At 41.6% G+C, this 17,940-nt stretch overlaps 1 protein-coding gene across 2 annotated transcripts in view; it reads left to right on the top strand.

The window, feature by feature from the left end:
- The first annotated feature begins 542 nt into the window (after nt 1–542).
- The window catches only part of smpd3 (sphingomyelin phosphodiesterase 3), a 91,670-nt gene continuing 74,272 nt past the window's right edge, over nt 543–17,940 (top strand). For both annotated transcript variants that reach the window (XM_086301996.1, XM_086301997.1), the window contains exon 1: nt 543–763. The gene's annotated coding sequence lies outside the window, so the exon portion shown is untranslated. The remainder of the gene's footprint in view (nt 764–17,940) is intronic.

The following is a 17,940-nucleotide window of genomic DNA, read 5'->3' as shown; positions in this document are numbered from 1 at the left end:
TTTGCTTCACTTAGTCGACAGGTTGTATTTAAGTGATTTCTTGTACTCAGCATGTCTGGCAGTAATCAGGTTTGAGGCACAAAGTCCTTTTACCAGTGCAGACTACATATGCAAAAATACACATGCATAAATTCAACAAATGAAATCTTTCAAAAATTGCTGACTTTATGCCAAAATATGATATAAACATATCTGAATATTGCGGTTGTACCCCATCTTTGCTATTGCAGAATTCTCACATAGATTTTACTTCAGAAACTGTCCAACGTCACCTTGACTGTGATTTGCTCCTGTAATAAAACAAACAATAAAACAACTTTACCTTACTTTATAAGGTAAAGTCTCTATTTTAAAAATACATTTTTTGGAGTAACCCAAAACCCAACTTCACTGTACTTTAATAGATCTTAATTGATCAATAAATCAAACACCTATACCCACTCTCTCTCTCTCTCTCTCTCCCTCTCTCTGTCTTTCAGTCGCTAGGGAAGTGGGCGTGGCGTCGTAACCAGGCAGTGACGTCAGCGGGAGCTGTTCAAAGTGGTGTGGTGCTGAAAAGACAACTCTCCCGGCCGCTCAGTCAGACAGCCAGACGCCCGCCCGCCCGCTCGCTCTTTCGCTCGCTCGGCTCTAGGTCGGTTGTTCCGCGGCCAGCAGCTGGTCCGGGGACGCTGGATTTCACCGCCTTGAAGAGCGTTCATTAGCGCTCAGTGCAGGAAGACAGAGAAGGAGGAGAAGCCCATGTGGGAGCGATTTCCAACAAGTAAGTCGGCTCTTTCCTCAGCAGCAGCAGCAGTAGTAGCAGGGACTAATACTTTTATACCGGGGTAGAGATGTTGGTAAATCGCGAGTGATCCTTTTGTAACAGCAGCACGTGTGTGTGTGTGTGTGTGTGTGTGTGTGTGTGTGTGTGTGTGTTCCAGCCGCGCCTAAATCTTAGTCTGTGTGCCTGCCCGGGGTAAAACATTTGACTCACATTTGCATGAACCAATGGTCAGACATGCTCTCGTTCTCTGTCTCACTCTCTCCGTGTGCGTTTGTGCGTGTGTGTGTGTGCATGTGTGGCTCTCTCACACATGCACATTGTTTTCCTTGCCTGGATGTCTGGGATGAGATGCGGTGCAAGTGAATGGAAAGTCTCCCCCTCGTACTCGCTGTTTCAGTGAGCTACACGACAGGAACAGTAACTCTGATGTTTTCAGCTGGACTTAAACGTGGTGTTCACTTCACTGGCTGACTGTGCTTTTTCATAAAGCTGCCGCCTGATGCAGTGGCTTTGTGGTTTGAGTGGTTTACACCAGCAGGCATCTTACTGGGAGGACTGGTATTTTAGTGGGCAGGCCTGCTGCTGTGTCTTCTGATAGCTGATACAGCATCACAGTGTGGCAGAAAGTGCACCAGACTCTCTGTTAGTGAGGTGTGTGTGTGTGTGTGTGTGTGTGTGTGTGTGTGTGTGTGTGTGTGTGTGTGTGTGTGTGTGTGTCTTTTCATTCCAGAGTATATGTTTAGGTGTGGCCTGACCGGTCTCCTCTCCTCTCCTCATTTCCTTTTATGGGTTCTTCTTTTTCACCTCCTTCCCTCAGTTTCCTGCCCCTGCTTCTTCCTTCTCCTTCTTTCTTTTTTCCTCTTTATGCCCTCATCAGTCTGATAGCTTGTTTTATCTTCAGTCTTTTGTTTCGTCCTCCTTTCCTCTTCTTTTCTCCAACACTCTTCTCATCATGGATTTTTTCCCTCCCTCTTTTAATATTTCTTCGTCTTGTCTTTTCCATCTGTGATGTCTTAAGTTGTCAGACATTTAATTTCCTCTTCCTCATCAGGTCTCTCTTATCTTCTTTTTATTTCTTTTTTACCTCTCCTTTCCTCCTTCCTCATCCATCTTATCCTTTTCTTGTACGTCCTCTGTCCTCCCCTTTTTGCGCCTCCCCTTCTCCCTCTTTCTTGTAATCTGGTCTTTCTTTTTTCTTCCCACTCTTTTCCACTACATCCTTTCCTATTCATTTCTTCCTTTCATCTCTCACTGTTTTATCATCTCTTAGTGTCTTTTGTTTCCTCCTTCATTTACTTCTTTTGCCTTACTTGTCCTTGCCTACACCCTTTTTGTTCTCTCCTTTCCTTCCTTCACTTTCTCCTCTCCTTTTTTTGTCTCACATGTGTTTCTTTCATTTATCTCATGTTGTTTCCTTTCCTCTTCTCTTTCCCACCTTCCTTCTTTTTTCTTAATCTTTCACTTCCTCTGCAGTATTGCTTTATCGCCTACTTTTATCTTTTGTTTCCTTCTTTTTGTTAAATCAATATCATGCCCTCTTGTACCCCCATTTGGCTCTAATCTCCCCCTTTTGGTTCTCTCCTGTTATTTTACTTTCCTCCCTGCCCTTCTTTCCTTCTCCTCTTTTCTTAGCTTACCCCCACATTGTTTCTTTTTCTCTCCATTTCTTCTCTTCCTTTGCTGTCCTGCAACTTTTCTTGCCACCTCTTCTCTTTTTCTCCCGCTCGACATTTATTCTAGTCTTGCCTTATCTCATCATATTTCCTTTCATCCTCGTCTCTCGCATCTTTTTTCTATAGCTTGGTCTTTCCACTCTTCTCCTCTCCTCTCAGTTTTTTATTGGCATTGCTGATGTGGTGAAAGGGAGTGGAGCCTCCACACATATGCACATCCAAAGTAAAGCAACCGGCAGTCAGCTCTACTGTCTTTTTGATTTTGCTCTCCTTGCAGCATAAACACCATCCAATGTGACAGCAGCCCTGTAGAAGACATCAAAGTCTGAAACCTTTTTTTCCCCATTAGGACTCATTTTCCATCTAATTTGCCCGTTTTCTGTATCTCCTCATTAAAGCTTTAAGATCATTTTTAAAAAGGGCCCAATTTGAAAGTTCAGAAGCTGAGGGGTGCTTATTTTTACTTCCTAAATCAAGATAATGACCCTGATCACGCCACTGTGACATCATCTTTTTATCCAAATTTGGAAAGATCCCTTTAAGGACTTGCCACACTGCATCACTCCCTTTCAATAAACACATGTGGTGTCACAGGAATCACCAAGACCTCATGTTTACAGAAATATAGCCCATTAAAATGTATTTTAAACACTGCTTGCATCACAGATGTGAGGATGTGCTGTGTCCCAAATCTTTATGACTGCTGGGTATCAGGACTTGTGCTTTGCAGCTGCTGGAAAAATGAAATGTAAAGAAACAGATGCTGTGTGAGAAAATCATTTGGTTACAGTAGCTGTTTATTCATCCATCTGTTTTTCTGTCACTCTACTGTACTGCCTGTGCTATGAGGCAGGTTTAACCCTGGGTTTTCATGCTTACAAATGTTGTTCACTTCTTACCAGGGCACATCACCATGGTAACTTATGCTGCAGACCTAACCTGCTTCAGAAAAAAAGAAGCAATCAATTTCCTGGGAAAAAAAGCATCAATGATCTTCAACGATCCCTCTCAGACATCTACAGCCTTGTCTTTCCTTTAGGAATACCCACAAGAAGTATAGATTCTTGGGAACAATTTTATTTCTTGTTCTTTTCTAACATTTGTTGGCCTCAGGCAATTTTAAAGCCTCTTCATTGTTCTTAAAGGCTTAAAATAGGAATATATAGTCGTAAAACAGGGCGCCTAAATGTTGCATTTGTTAACTTTATATCAATGCAACAAGTAAAGCTTCTTAACAGCTAGCTGTGCTGACAGGGAGCAGATCCCAGGTATGAATGTCCTGGCTGGCTGTGGCATGTTCAGGTAAACTGCTGATTTTAAGTGGAGACCTGTCGAGGTCTACGTTAAGGATGGATGTGGTTAGATCCTCCTGTATCGTGATGATGGCGTGGTGATACTTATAGGTCTGTTAACTGAAACAGATGCCTTTTCTCTTTGCGTCCAGACTTTAGGATTCGTTTTTTTAGTCTTACTCAAAAGTACTTTGCCGGAAGTCACATTCAAACATTGACACAGCATGATGTTGTGCTATAGCTAGATGCACACACACATACACATTTCTACACTGACTCCAGCAGTGATGCTTTATATTGCGCACTCTGTGTTTAATCTGTACAGTTTCTTCTAACTGTACAGATTGTTGTTTTTGCTCTTCTTCCTGTAGACCTGCACATGTTTGAGGTTCTACATGCAGTGCTGTGAAAAAGCATTTTTTCCGCCTTCCTGCTTTTTTTTGCCCTTTTTTTGTCATTTTTTTAAGTATATGTTTTACATTTGGAGTGGCCAAGTCAAAGTCTGGACTCAAATCAGATTGAGATGCTTTGGCATGACCTTAAAGGCACCATCCATGGTAGAAAACTCTCCAATGTGGCTTTTCGTGCAAAGAAGACTAGGACAAAAATCCTCCACAGCACATGAAAGATTCATTTCCAATTATTGCAAACACTTGATTACAGTTCTTGCTGCCAAGCGGAGCACAAGCAGTTATTAGGGTTAGGGGGGGAAATGACCTACATAGCCAGGTAAGTCTGGAAAATGTTCTTTGAATTTTCTGACAATATGAGAGTGCTGTATAATGTATGCTTCTGCATTCATGTGGATGTAAATATAGGTACACAGAAAGCAGTTTAAGCCCTCTCTTTGCATCTCTTTGCATTTAGATCTGTTCTCATAGCCCGCCTCTTTTTGTAGTTCCCCGGTTATCTCAGAATTAGAGTAATCCTGTGCCTTTAGTCAAAACACCATGTCTGCTTTCAGTTCTGTCACACATTTAATGGGGCCCGTGGTTGCCAGCGCAGCAGAAGTCTTCACAATATGCCTGCATCTTTAAACACAATCTCGAGACTAACATCTTCAGTCTGGCTTGCACAACATCTCCGCGTTTGCCAGTTTGATTGCTTAAATCATCACCTTCTGTTTGATATTTAGAAATGAAAACTGTGAGTCATAACCCTCTTTGGTGAGTGCCTGTTATTGTTATTCTTTTCTAATTGTGGTTTTAGATGTGTAATCTTTCAAACAAATGTCCTGATGTCTTTATTAAATTCAGTGGATGCTGAGAGCTTTGATGATTAACATCTCAGAACGAGGCCGGAGGCGTGATCTGCGCTCAGTTTGATGGCCCAATTTGCTGCGTGTTCAAAAATCCCCCGAAAAAGCTAACTAGGACTCCCCCCTCTTCCAGTGGCCTTTCTGTTACTGGCAGAAAATGTGAAGGGAAGTAGTTCAACTAGTCATGGCCCTGGGTGTCCATCAGTCTGGGCTATCTGTTCCTGACAGGCAAAGCAGGTGATTGAGCGGACCCGGCTGGTCAATAGCAGAGGGAGGTGCGGGGGTCTGTCATGGGAGTTCAGAGATACCTGATAGTGCAGGATCCAGTTTCTCTCCCTGCAGGCAGGTACAGAGAGATCATAAATACTCGTTAATAGATGGTGGCATAATATTTGGTTCTCACAGTGAATGGAACAATCCACCTGCTCTAAATTGCCTCAAGGAGGTCAGAGGTCATCTCGGTGAAAAACATGACTAAGATGGATGTTTGTCATTACAGAAGCTAAGACTTGAGCTGATCATCTGCTGCAGCTGGTTGTCAGGCTCTGTTCACTCTTTACTCTGTGAAGTAACCCATGAAGCTCTTTTCTAAACTGGATGGCTTCAGGTCTGCTTATAGAGCAAAATCACTGGCTTTGCATCAGAAGTTAGAGAGGGGGTCTCTGCCGATCCAGAAACTGCTCTAGTGCTCGCCAAACCACGTTTTTATTAATATATAAACTCATCATTAAGGGTATCAAATGTCATCTTTATGGGGGAATCAAGAAGAGATGCCTTGTGAGTGTATCTCTGAACCAGCAGCAGCTTGTTACACGTTCGAAAGCTTCACTTGAGCCCAAACGTGCAAAAAGTTTTGAAGCAGCAACCTTTCAGAATTTAAACACTACACAAGTACACATTGTACATACTGTAATAACCTGACTTGTTACCTCCTTATTCTACTTTATCTACCTTTAACTATTTTTAATGTAAAAATAATTACATTGTAATTTCAAATAGAACACATTGAAATTCTATTTATTTAAAACGTGCAACATTTTATAAAGTGCTGCCAAGTGTTTCTCTCTTGCTCAGAGTAAAAATGTACTAAAATTAAACCTTGCAGTGGCACAAGAGGTAAAAGTCGAACATCTCCATCCTCCTTCCATTGCTCATTAATCTGTTCCCATCCTAGATTTATCCCGACCAGCTTTTGCTTTAGAGTTTTTCATTCAGGTCATTTTGGGCTGCCAGATTTGCTGCTTTATTTTTAGCGATGATGCAATTGCTTTTTTTTCCACGCAAGTCCAATTTTTTCATCTTGCCAGGTCAAAAGATGCTGCCCATTACGTCTCCATGAGCTGAATGCGCCCTGCACAATTATAATCAAAATTGAGATGTAAACGTGATTTTTAGACGTCCTTCCTTTTTGTTTTTAATGTGTTGGGCTGAGACTTCACAGTTCTCATACGTCTGTCGGTTCCCCTGCCTCTACCTGCTACTCTCATATGAGCCTGAATACAGCGTATCCCCACAGCCACCGGTGGCAGATCCAGCATGCAGCCAAAGTAAACACACGAAGGAAGCCTCGACTGTAGCTTGTACACTTTCCTTCGCTTTCCAAATCTCATTTTAAAACTGGAATCTTTATCTGTCCGTGTGCAGCAGTGAGTGGTCTGCAGCAGAGATTAGAGGCTTGTTGTTGACAGTCAAGTGGAGGCCTGCTGTCTTTTGAATTAGCCACTGAGATCCTTGTAGGACGTGTGATACCTGTGGGCTTATGCTGTTAATTTCAAACCATGAGGATGGAATCGTGGTGTGAAACGTGGCTGCCATGGCTCACTCTTTATTACAGCAGACCTTACTGGCACTGGTAGCACAGTATATTGTATTTTAAAATACAATATATGTTGATGATTTGATCATAAGGTGCAAAAATAAGGTGAGAGGATCAACGTCTTTACATTAGCAGCTCCATTGGAGACTGCTGTTTTTGCAGTATAGCAGGTTTCTTCATTTAGCTTTTGTGTGTTTATTAAACACAGCAATGAATCATAATTTGTCTAAATAAGAGAGAGCGTTTTGGATGCAGTGGTTAGCGTTGCTGCACAGTAGGAAGTGGCTGGGTTCAGATCCACTGGGCCTTTATGTGTGGTGCTTGCATGCTCTCCCTGTGCCTGAGTGGGCTGCAGCACATAATTAAGAAAGACATCCTTAATTAGGATTCAGGGTATTTTTGTTTTTTGGAATAAGTTTAGAATCAACATATTTTTGCCACTTTCGTTGTAGCTTTTCCACTGCTCTGTTCAGCTAACCTATGGTATTCTAGGTTGCGCTAAAAGCATTATCTATTGTTGCGCCTTTAGCACAGCAATCGAACACACACACAGATGCACAAAGACACACATGACTCTGACAAAAGGACTGCGAGCGCTTTTATTTCTGAACGGGACAGAGGAGAATGGAGATATGTTTTACTGGCAGTCTTTTAGCTTGAACATCCAAGCTGAGAGCCTCTTATTTATATATAGGCGCAGAAGTTTCGAGTGTGTGAGTGTCTGAAGGCAGGTGTGACTGGGTACCACATATTTTTCAGCAGACTTGCACCTTATGGTGAGCACGATTAAAAAACCCCTGCCAGGTTTTCAGGTTGCAGACTCTCAGAGGACCATTTTTCACCGCCTGCCAATATACCGCACACATGGATTGGTGATGTGGTGCCTGTGCGCTGCAGCAGATCAGACGGGAAGCCCCTCATTGAAAGCCTGTGGGATTAGCTATTTCACAGGATTGTCACCCTGATCCTCTAATGTTTTGTTAGCTTGGCCTACTTAAAGACCACATCTGGTCAGTGTGATGCTATGCAGGAGTGCTAAAAAAGCTGTTTAACCTATATAACATGAGGTCTATGTGGTCAGGACAAGTTCCAAACAAAGCTACTCTACAGCCACTGTTTACTTCCGTTAGTCCTATGGCCTGTTTTTTTTCTCACAACAACAAAGCAGCTGAATTTTACTTGAATCTTTTTGAACCCGCACAACATCCAGCTAATGCAGTTAAAATAATTCATTATTCATAGCAGGACATAAATAGTAAGTCTGCTGGGTAAATGTGATTGCGAAACTGTGTCAAGCTTGAGGAACGTTTTCCCCTTTTTGTTTTCTGTCTGAAAGTTAGATGAAGAGATTGGCACCGACCTTTGTTACTGTGCAACTGAGTGAACAATTCAGAATACTGAGTTCAAGTCTTGGCATATTAAACTTCTCTGAAGGGTTTTCACAATGATATTCCCCCAACAATGATGTCTTATTTCAGGATTTTCAGGGTTTTTATCGTTAACTTGGTTTCCCTGGGTCTTTTCCTGTGTTGTAGTTTTGTGTCTTATTTTGAAAGAAATATTTCTCCGTTACCATAGCGACAAGAGGGCATTAAGGGGCAGGGAGGAGGATGTTACTCTCAATATTGTTGGCGCATTTCATTTGGACGCTGCTAATAAAGTTACACAATTACACAGTGAATTCATGTTTTTGTCTTTGTCGAATCATCTTATTTGTATTTATCTGCGGCACCTTCTTCTTCTTCATGTGTTAGAACGACACCCTCTGACATTTATTTACTAGTGACAATCTTCTCGCTCTTCTTGTGAAAGTTCAGTTGCTTATGTCCCTCTCCTATTTTCCCTACCAGCTGGCTTGCAGGCCGGGTTGCTGTTGTAGTGGTCCTCCATATCAATTAGCTGCTTCCTCAGCCTCGTCCACAGTTGGACACATCCATACCTGATGGTCCAGGACTGCAGCTAGCGATGGTACTCTGTCTCCTGCTCTGCAGATTCGCTGTTTTAGTGACTCCAAGCAGAATCTGCAGCAGCCAGTGATCTAAATCTAAATGGATGGGAAACACTGGAAAATGCATTAGTGATACTGGATTATGTCTTATCTTTGTATTGTAATGGATCAAAAAACATGTGCCCCTGACCCATGGTACTATAATTAAAATTGATGTGGGAATTTGTTGTGCTTCATATTTCTTGTATCCAATTTTGTAAAGCTATATTTGGTGATGTTAGTCAGTGTTATTGAAACTGTTCCAAAGCTTTATGAGGCAAATATTTACTCTTTAATCCTTATACAGAAGAAAAATACAACTTTTGCTGGAGTTTGTCAAAACTCACTCTGACCTGTTGAATGCAACGAGGAGGTTTGCGGTATTTCAAAGTTCTACCAAATATTTGTTACAGTTTGTGGGGGGTTTTTTTTCAGGTGAAAGCTTCAAAATTCAGCCTAAACCTTAAGGCTTTACTTAGATAGATTTGAGGGTCAGGGAGCCTGAACCAGAAGATGTAGGCTGTGTTTAACAGGCACTATTTTATAGTATAGGTAAACTGTATGATTACTGCAGTAATTAGACCCTGCAAAGCTGATTAGAGGCCAGACCATGTATGAACGTTCACTCACCAATCTTTCCTCCACCCTCTCAACTCTCTTCTCTTTCATTTCTGCCCAGACTGATCGGGCTCCATGTTTTCATCCTGCCTTCATGTGGCCTCTTGTATGTCTGCCATCCTCCCGTCTTCTCTGTATCCTCCATCTGTCTATCTCCTTCCCTACATCCATGCTGGCAGGTTTGTATGCCAGCATGCCAGCACGGGTGGGATGTCTGCTAAACTCTACTGCTTTTGGTTATGCACTGTCCAAAAAGGAAAAGGATAATGCTAAAAGGAACCCGGCTTGAAGCCCTGTTCTCGTGATAGTTTAAATTTGGTGTCTCAGAAAATTCATGGTCGCATGCAAGCTTTGAAGCAAAGCCTTCAGTCCATTGTAGCAGGAATCTGAAACAGGAAAGCATCTCTATTACAAAGACACGACATTCTCTTCGTAGAAAATCCCCACTCAGCAAGTTACTTTATTTCAGGATCTACTGTTTATGCAATAATATATGATAATAAGCTTTGGCTTTACAATATCCATCTGGATAGTGGGCGGTTAAGAAATTAAAATGTCACTGTTAGAGAGCTTGGAGATTCAAGAAAAACGAATTGAGTCTGTCAGGTGGCACTTGTTCAGCACACTCCTTTGCTACTTTCATCTTCTGTAATTGCTCAGTGTTGTTTTTTAAAAACACTGTGATCTATACAGATGTTGAGTGGCACAGAGCGTGGCGAACAGCAGTGTTGCCTGACTGCAGGAAGGTCCTGGGTGTCAGTGCATCAGCCGGCTGTGCCTTTTTGTGCAGAATTTGCAGGTTCTGTGTGCCTGCGTGGGTTCACTCCAGGCACTCTAGCATCCTCCAACAGTCCAAATACATGCATGTTAGGTTAACTGGTGATTCTAAATTGACCTTATGTGTGAATGTGAATATGAATGATTGCCTATCAAGACTGGCATCCTGACCAGGTTGCACCCTGCCTCTTACCTAGTGACATCTCTGTATTGGACAAGCAGAAGAAGATGGATGGATGGACGGATGGATGGATGGATGCATGGATGCATGGATGCATGGATGGATGGAATTCAGGATGGTGGCAGATCGTGGAGAATCAGGAGACTCCCCTCACTTCTTGCAATTGCAGGGATTTAGCCTCTTAAAGAAACACCACACCATTGGTGATCATGTAACGTGTGTGGTTAACATGTTTAGAAAACCCTTACTGACAAAATGATGGGACTGCATATAAAATGTAACATCGTTAGCTTTTTAAAGCTTGGCTATTTAGCATGAGGCCAAATCAAAATTGAACCCTAACCTTGCTCCTTCATGGTTTGCCTCAGGCCTGACTGAGTCATCACAGGCAACAACCCCAAACTTACCTTTTTTTCCCCAAAAGAGTTAAATTTTGATGACCTTTACTTAGACCTCAGAAGGTTAAGACATTAAAATGACTGGAAAGAGACTCCAAGCTTTAACACCAACCAGATTTTTTAGAAACATTCATTTTGTGGTGTTTTCTGGGATTTAGCCACTCTAAAGTACATCAGGCAGGCCAAGACAAATCAAATATTTTTAAGCATCCCAAAATCAAAGACATACTAGATTTTTTAAATATCCACTGAAAAGCTCTGATTACTCTAGAATGCATATCACCGGTGGGTGCTTCGCATGCTGCAGTATAAAAATCATACTTTCAGTGACTCAAGCTGCTGGCACAGAACCATCATACCCGAATCATCTCGCTCAGGTCATCACTGGTTTGTGGCTCTCTTATCTTTCCCTCTTGTTTGAGAAAATAAACATGACAGAGGTCAACAGACGTCCAGCTTGACGGTGGGCGGTAGCTGCAACACAGCTCATCACACTAAACAGGTCATGTGAATATTCGCATTACTTGCATTACACTACCAAGCATTTTAAAAGGCCATCATCACAGCAGATTTGGAGGTCAGGTGGAAATACTGTCAGTGAGAATTTGGGGTAACATGAAGGGTCGCAGAAGAGCGAAAGAGAAAGAACAGACCCAAGATGGGCTGCAGGGACGATGACTTAGCACACACTCGGAGCTCAGATACACATTAACCTCACTTGTGCTCTGTGACACACAAAGGAGATTATATAAATCATCTTGTGCGTCATAAATAGTAGCACACACACACACGGCTCTCGCTTCTCCTCAGCCTGTATTATAAATCATTCTGTTGTCCTAAGCTGAAATGTAATTGAGGAGCAGAGAGGAAAGGAGGGATGTTACTACAACTACTGGTTGTAGTAACATCCCTCCTTCCTTGTTACCTTGTTACCTTTTAATTTTCTTCCTGTTGCTCCTGTGTATCTTCAGCATTATTTTACACCACACTTCTCTGAATGTTTTGATTGAAACATGACGACTCTTTGATGGATTGCTGAGAATGGAAAGCTCTTTGGAAGATATCCAAAAGGTTTGATCATATTGTCACAGAAAATGTTTGAGCCGTAAATCAACCGTCATTCTCGTTCACTGGTTATGAAAGATTTCCAACATTTGCTGATAAAAAAACAGAGGCAGGATTAAAATACAAGACAGATCAGTGGGGCTGACTGTACAGAAGTAAAATCCACCACAGCAGTGACTGAGTGTCTCACAGGTTGTTGCACATTTTAGGGACTGTAAAAACATTATTACTCGTCGTGTTACCATTTATATTTCATATTTTATTCACGTATTACTTAAAGAAGGGGATTTGATTTGTCTTTATTGACAAATTAAAAGATGTAATGTAGTAGTGTAGTGGTTCACACATTTGTTTAGCATGCAAATACATAAAACATCTGCACCTGGTTTGGGAACAGCACCAAGCAGGACAGACGAGATCTGCAAAGAGTGGTGCGCTCAGGAGAACGCATCATTCAATCAGAGCTCCCTGACCTGCGGTCCATCTACACCAAGCGGTGCAAGTCCAAAGCTAGGAAGATTATGATGGACCTCTCCCATCCCAACAATCGACTCTTCTCACTGTTGAGGTCTGGGAAGCGCTTCCGCTCCCTTAAGGCCAAAACAGAGAGAATGAGGAGGAGCTTCTTCCCCCAGGCTATTCGGGGCCTGAACCAGGTGTAGGACTGGACTCTCCCACACACATCACATCACCACACGCACTCTGGTTTTTCTTCATGCACACTTCCTATAATTTATAATCTCTTTCTGCTATTTGCACATTTTTACTGTAAATTTCTAAGTTAAATCTGTAAATTTTGTAATAACCTGTAAATTGTAAATACTGTAAAACCACTGACATTTAATGGTTGGACATTGGACAGCTACAAGCATTTCACCTCGTGTCATACTGTGTATGGTTGTGTGTGTGACAAATAAAATTTGAATTTGAAATAGACATTGGTTCAATTTCACCCACAGACATAACTCTTCTTTGGTGTCACATCAGGATGGGAATCTGGAATCTGGGCATCTCCCATGGTTTTCAGCTCTGCACCTTCCTCACAACATGAGGAGGATGTGCATGGATTACTTTTTGTTGAACATCGGTCCCTATAAATTACTATAGTTTCCTATTTACATGAATGGAAACATTCATCTATTGTCTGCTACTTAGTCCAGATGTCCTCCGGGGACACATCAGTTTCAAACGAGATAGATTTGAAATTATCTTGTTGTTGTGAACAGGCTTACAAGACAATGCTATTTAAAAAAATTAAGCTGAATACAACATATATTACAAATAAAAAATGACCAATCAGGGACCAGTCCTGATATTTGTCCATACTTTAACCCTAGAGTGGTTGAGCTATTTTATTAAGCCCCAGGTCACAAGTTCATATAGGGTGTTGAGTGACCCCAGAGTAACCATCGTTCACCAGGGAAAATGGGTATTTCACCAATAGTTGATAAGTAAATGAGCTGGTTCTTATATTGCACTTTTCTATTCCAACTTAGCACACAAAGCTTTATGCAACATGCCTCGATCACCGATGCTATGCTTTTTCTACCTAAGTGCTTTCTATCTAACATTTACATGTTGATGGATGCATCAGAGAGCAAGTTGGGGCTCAGTAACTTGCCTGCAGACTTGAGCAGCCAGGGAGCAAACCCCCAACTGTCCAATTAGTAGATGGCTTGCTCTACTTCCTGAGCTACAGGGACCCTTACCTGGTGGTTGCTGGCAGTTGATTCTGAACTATTATTCAGTGCTGCAGCATTGAGGGTTTGTTGCAGTATCCTATTTGCACCTGAATTCTCTGAGCAGCAGCCAACAACTCTAGTAGCATACTTTTCCCTATAGTGACCAGAGGTTGCCACCGGGTTGCCAACTCATACTGTTTCCTTTATCTGTTTTAAAATGTTTAAATATGCATGCTGCCTGCCTCTGACAGCTACCACCTGTTCTTCCACACAGAGATCTGTACCAATGAGCCAGTATTTAGGGAACTGGGCTACAAATACAAATGCATAAACCTTTTACGCTGACACCAGAGACCATGTGAGGGTACTTTTGGGTCAGGAGGAGGTCGTGGTTTGCAGGTCCAGGTCCAGAAACATGTGATGTGGATGTTTTCTGTATGAATGCAGATCACAATCTGAAAGCGCTGAGCATCATAACAACAAAAACTCAAAGCTAATGCAGAAAAGCCTGCGTGTCTGTTGACTCAGCAGGGAAACAAAAAAACAGAACTATTATTTGAAAGTCACACAGATGGTTATAAAGAGCTTCTTGCATTATATAAATTTTTATGTTTAATTATAGTCAGCCTTTACCCAGGCTTTGGTAAGTGACATTTGGCACTCTGAACTGAACTTCCCAAAAGGTTATAAATAGCATCAGCGTGGTCAAGCGAAGTTTTTTAGGTGAAAGATTGAGGAAAGGGAATGGTTCCTCTTTGTAATCCATCTGAATGAGATTGGCTGGACAGCATTTACTCTGGATTACACTCATTTGGTTGGAATATTTGCATCTCTCTAAAGCAACATTTAGAGTGGACAGCTGTGCAGTGACTAGTGAGTGTGTGTTTTGCGCTGAGGAGGGGGTTGGTTGCCTGCCTGCTGCTGTTGGCAGGTCACTGTGAACAGACTGGGTGAACACGGAGAGATTATGTTTCCACTGCTGGTTACCTCTGCTGAGAGGTAGCACAGAGCCGGATTTGGGTTTGGTTCAGTTAATCTTTTAGTCTGAGGTTTATATTTGGAAACCACGTGAGTGTGTGCTGTCAGTCATCCAAGCGGTTAACTGATAAAATCACACCCACATCATTCAGACGTTTAGCTGTGTTGATAGTGCTTTATGTATTCTTAAACACAAGCAATCATGTTAGCTGCAGCTGTGGCTGTGCTGCCGCTCTGTCTGCCCAAGAGGTGCCCCACTGTGCCTAAAGGCCTTAATCTACTTCTTGTGTGAGGTTGGAAAGAGGTGCTTTGGGTGGAGTCAAAGCATGTGGCTTTAGCGATTCATGAAAAAGCGACCACATGCTGATAACAGAGGGAACCAGCTCAAACAAACAAGTGCATGTGAGGCAGCTACGCACAACAGCCTCTCATTACCTGCAGGGACTACAGGCCACATTCTGACCTCGATGAGTGTGTGTGTGAGTGTGATGTCAGAAGGGGTGGGGTGGGGAGAGGAAGAGAGGCAGCCATGTACGGTAATTAGCAAGGACCTGAGGTTAAAGATGACACTGAGGTTGGGTGGGCTGTGGCTCTGTGCTGCATGGTAACCTGATTTTCAACTTCCTCCTAATTCTCCTTCTATTTTCAGCCTTCCATGTGGTAAATTCTAAGAGTTAGTTTGGCTGAGTAGATTCTAAATCCAGCATTAAAGACCATCCAGTGCATCTGGCAGCACCAATTTAGTTGCTGCAAGCAGATTCTGTAGCGGAAGGAGCAGAGACGGACGGGAGCTAGACCTGCTGTCCTCAACCTGCAAGTGGCTGATGCTGGAGAGGTCGCTGTGAACTTAAACTTTACACTTTCCTCAGGCATTAAGAACTTAAAGGAACCAGGGTTCAATAGAAAGTTCATGCCAGATGGTTGTAAAACTTGGATGGGAGTTTTAGCATTTCATAATAATAATTATAAGAAAGTTATAAGAAAAATAAGCGCTGTAAGGGTAAATAAGTCTTTTAAAGCTACTTTTAAATATTTATTTATGTTAGATGGGGGTGAAGATGTTGACAAAGAAGCTGCAGGTTGTTGGGGCTGTCCCAGCACACCGTCTGGCGTTAGCAGCTCCAGCCTTAAAAAAAACGTTATTATACTAGTCCCATAAAAAGCCTTTCTGTTGGATTTTTAATCATCCAAAGTATATTAGTTGACTAACTGATACCTGTTTAAAAGACTTTTCAATAATATAACCAAGAGGAAATTAAACCATGATCGATTGTCTGAATGTTGCTGAAACTCAACATTGATGATGTCCTTTCAAATATCCTTGCATGGTTGTAGCGGGAGTGTGCAGCATTGTTTGTATATTTCTCAAAAGAAAGGTTAGTGTTGAATAGCATGACAAAGGACCAAAGGAGGACTGGGTGCAAATTAGCAGACGGTCACTTTTTTAAACGGTTTGTAAGAAAGGAGAGGTTTATGTTGTCTGCTGAAAGATAGAGGATATTGTCATCAACAAACAGTGGAATCAAATTAAATTCCCAATTATTTTGTCTGGAGTTGGCAGATAATAAGGGCTGAATGTAACCAGAAGTTCTTTGTGTAAGTACAGAGTTATGAGTCATAAGCTCAAGCTTCAAACGGTTGGTTTGTTTACGACGGGCTTCCAATGGAGAAACAGCTTTCTTAAAGGGAGAGGGAAGGGAGCTTGTTTCAAACAGTTTATGAACTGAGGGGCTGCAACAAGCTTCAGCAAGAGAAATATATCATTTTGTTTAACTATATATCATGCAAAGCTACTCTAGCAGGGTATAAAATAAAAATAATGAACTAGAAATGAACTGAATGTGTCCCTTAAATAGCTTTTTCCACTGATTAATTGCTTCCAAATTAAACTATATTTGTCCAACACTGTGGTGCTATAAAACATCAGGCCAATACTGAACCTCACTAGGATTTAAAATAAAAATATAGCTGCTGGATTGGTTTTACTGGTTAAATAGTCAAGGGCAAATTTGGGGCAGAAGACCATGAAAACTCAAAATATTTATGTTACAAACCAGCAGAAGCTGCTAGAGCTACTGAGCTCCATCTCCCAGCCTTGCTCTAAGACAGTACCTAATATCACACATATGTAAACAATCATGCGGGACCAGGAAAAATACAGGGCACCTACCAGTAAATCACCAGCAGAACCAAAAGGATTATATGTTACATAAACTCTGACAATTTCAGCCTTCTATCCAAACCATTGAACTCAAGTCAGCAAAACCAAAACACATGTTAGGCCACAGTAACACATCCATCTTCTCTAAAGCACAAGCCTGAAAGAGCCACAGTTCAAAAACTAAATGCTGTTAAGTGCTGGGATCTCAAAAATGGTCATTTCATACACTCACACAGAAACACACGATATTTAAATGATTTTATTTTCTCTAGTTGACATTTTACATTTTCTACCTTCGCCTCCGAACATAAAGAGGATCATATTGCAAAGCCTCCAGTGATTTATAGTGAGAGCTCCATCCTGACCTGAAGCCAAATAGTAATCTGTCACTCATAATTAAATCAAGCTTTCAATCATTAAACAATGACCCAGGCAGAACAAGTAATAGTACTACGTGTGTGCTTTAGGATACGATGAATTTTAAATGTACTGATGATTTAATGAATCACAGCTTTCTGTTAAAAACTGACTCACAGATTATTCCCATGGTGCAGTGCTCTCATAGCCTACATCTGATATCACCTCTACAAATAAAAAAAAGCAATAAAGCTTTGAATTACTAAGAAACTCTCACCCAGAGTTCCAGCTGTGAAACACAGAATACTGACCGGTGCTCACAGTGCTGCCACACATACATGACAGAAAATATCGGCAATAGGTCCCCTTTAACATTTCCTTTGAAAGCAAGCACCACAAAGCACCACAAGATTCATAACTTAAGATCACTTTATGAGAGCAACAGGGAAATTTGTATTGGAAATAAAGTAAGCACAAAAAATTAAACAGCTTTAGTGCCTGAGCAGCATTGGTACAGTGTGGAGTCACACACTCGAAATCAAAACTGCATTTTTTACTGTGTCTGTGTTAGAGGAGTAACTTATTTTAACATTTGTAAAATAACTGTGCTTTCTTTGTGTAGTATGTACTTATCCAGGTCACAGGTCCATCACAGCGTTAACACGTAGAGACAGGGAACCGTTTACACTCACATTCACACCTACAGCTAATTTAGAAGCACCTCTTAACCTCACATGCTTGCCTTTGGACTGTGGGAGGAAGCCAGAGCATCCATACAAGCACAGGGAACCCGATTATTGGATTGCTAAGTTTCTGTCTATCATATAGTCCCTTAAAGTGCATTAGAAAGTACATTGAGATTACAATTGTTATGAATGTGTGCTGTGTAAATAAAGCTGACAGAATACTGAACATGTGGATGGTAAAAACA

Source organism: Aulonocara sp. 'chitande type north' Nkhata Bay, linkage group LG7 (assembly GCF_057382095.1).
Source record: "Aulonocara sp. 'chitande type north' Nkhata Bay isolate Kocher_YH1m ecotype deep benthic linkage group LG7, A_spYH_male_GT1.1, whole genome shotgun sequence".
Classification (NCBI taxonomy): Eukaryota; Metazoa; Chordata; class Actinopteri; order Cichliformes; family Cichlidae; genus Aulonocara; species Aulonocara sp. 'chitande type north' Nkhata Bay.
This window is presented reverse-complemented; position numbering and strand designations above follow the sequence as displayed.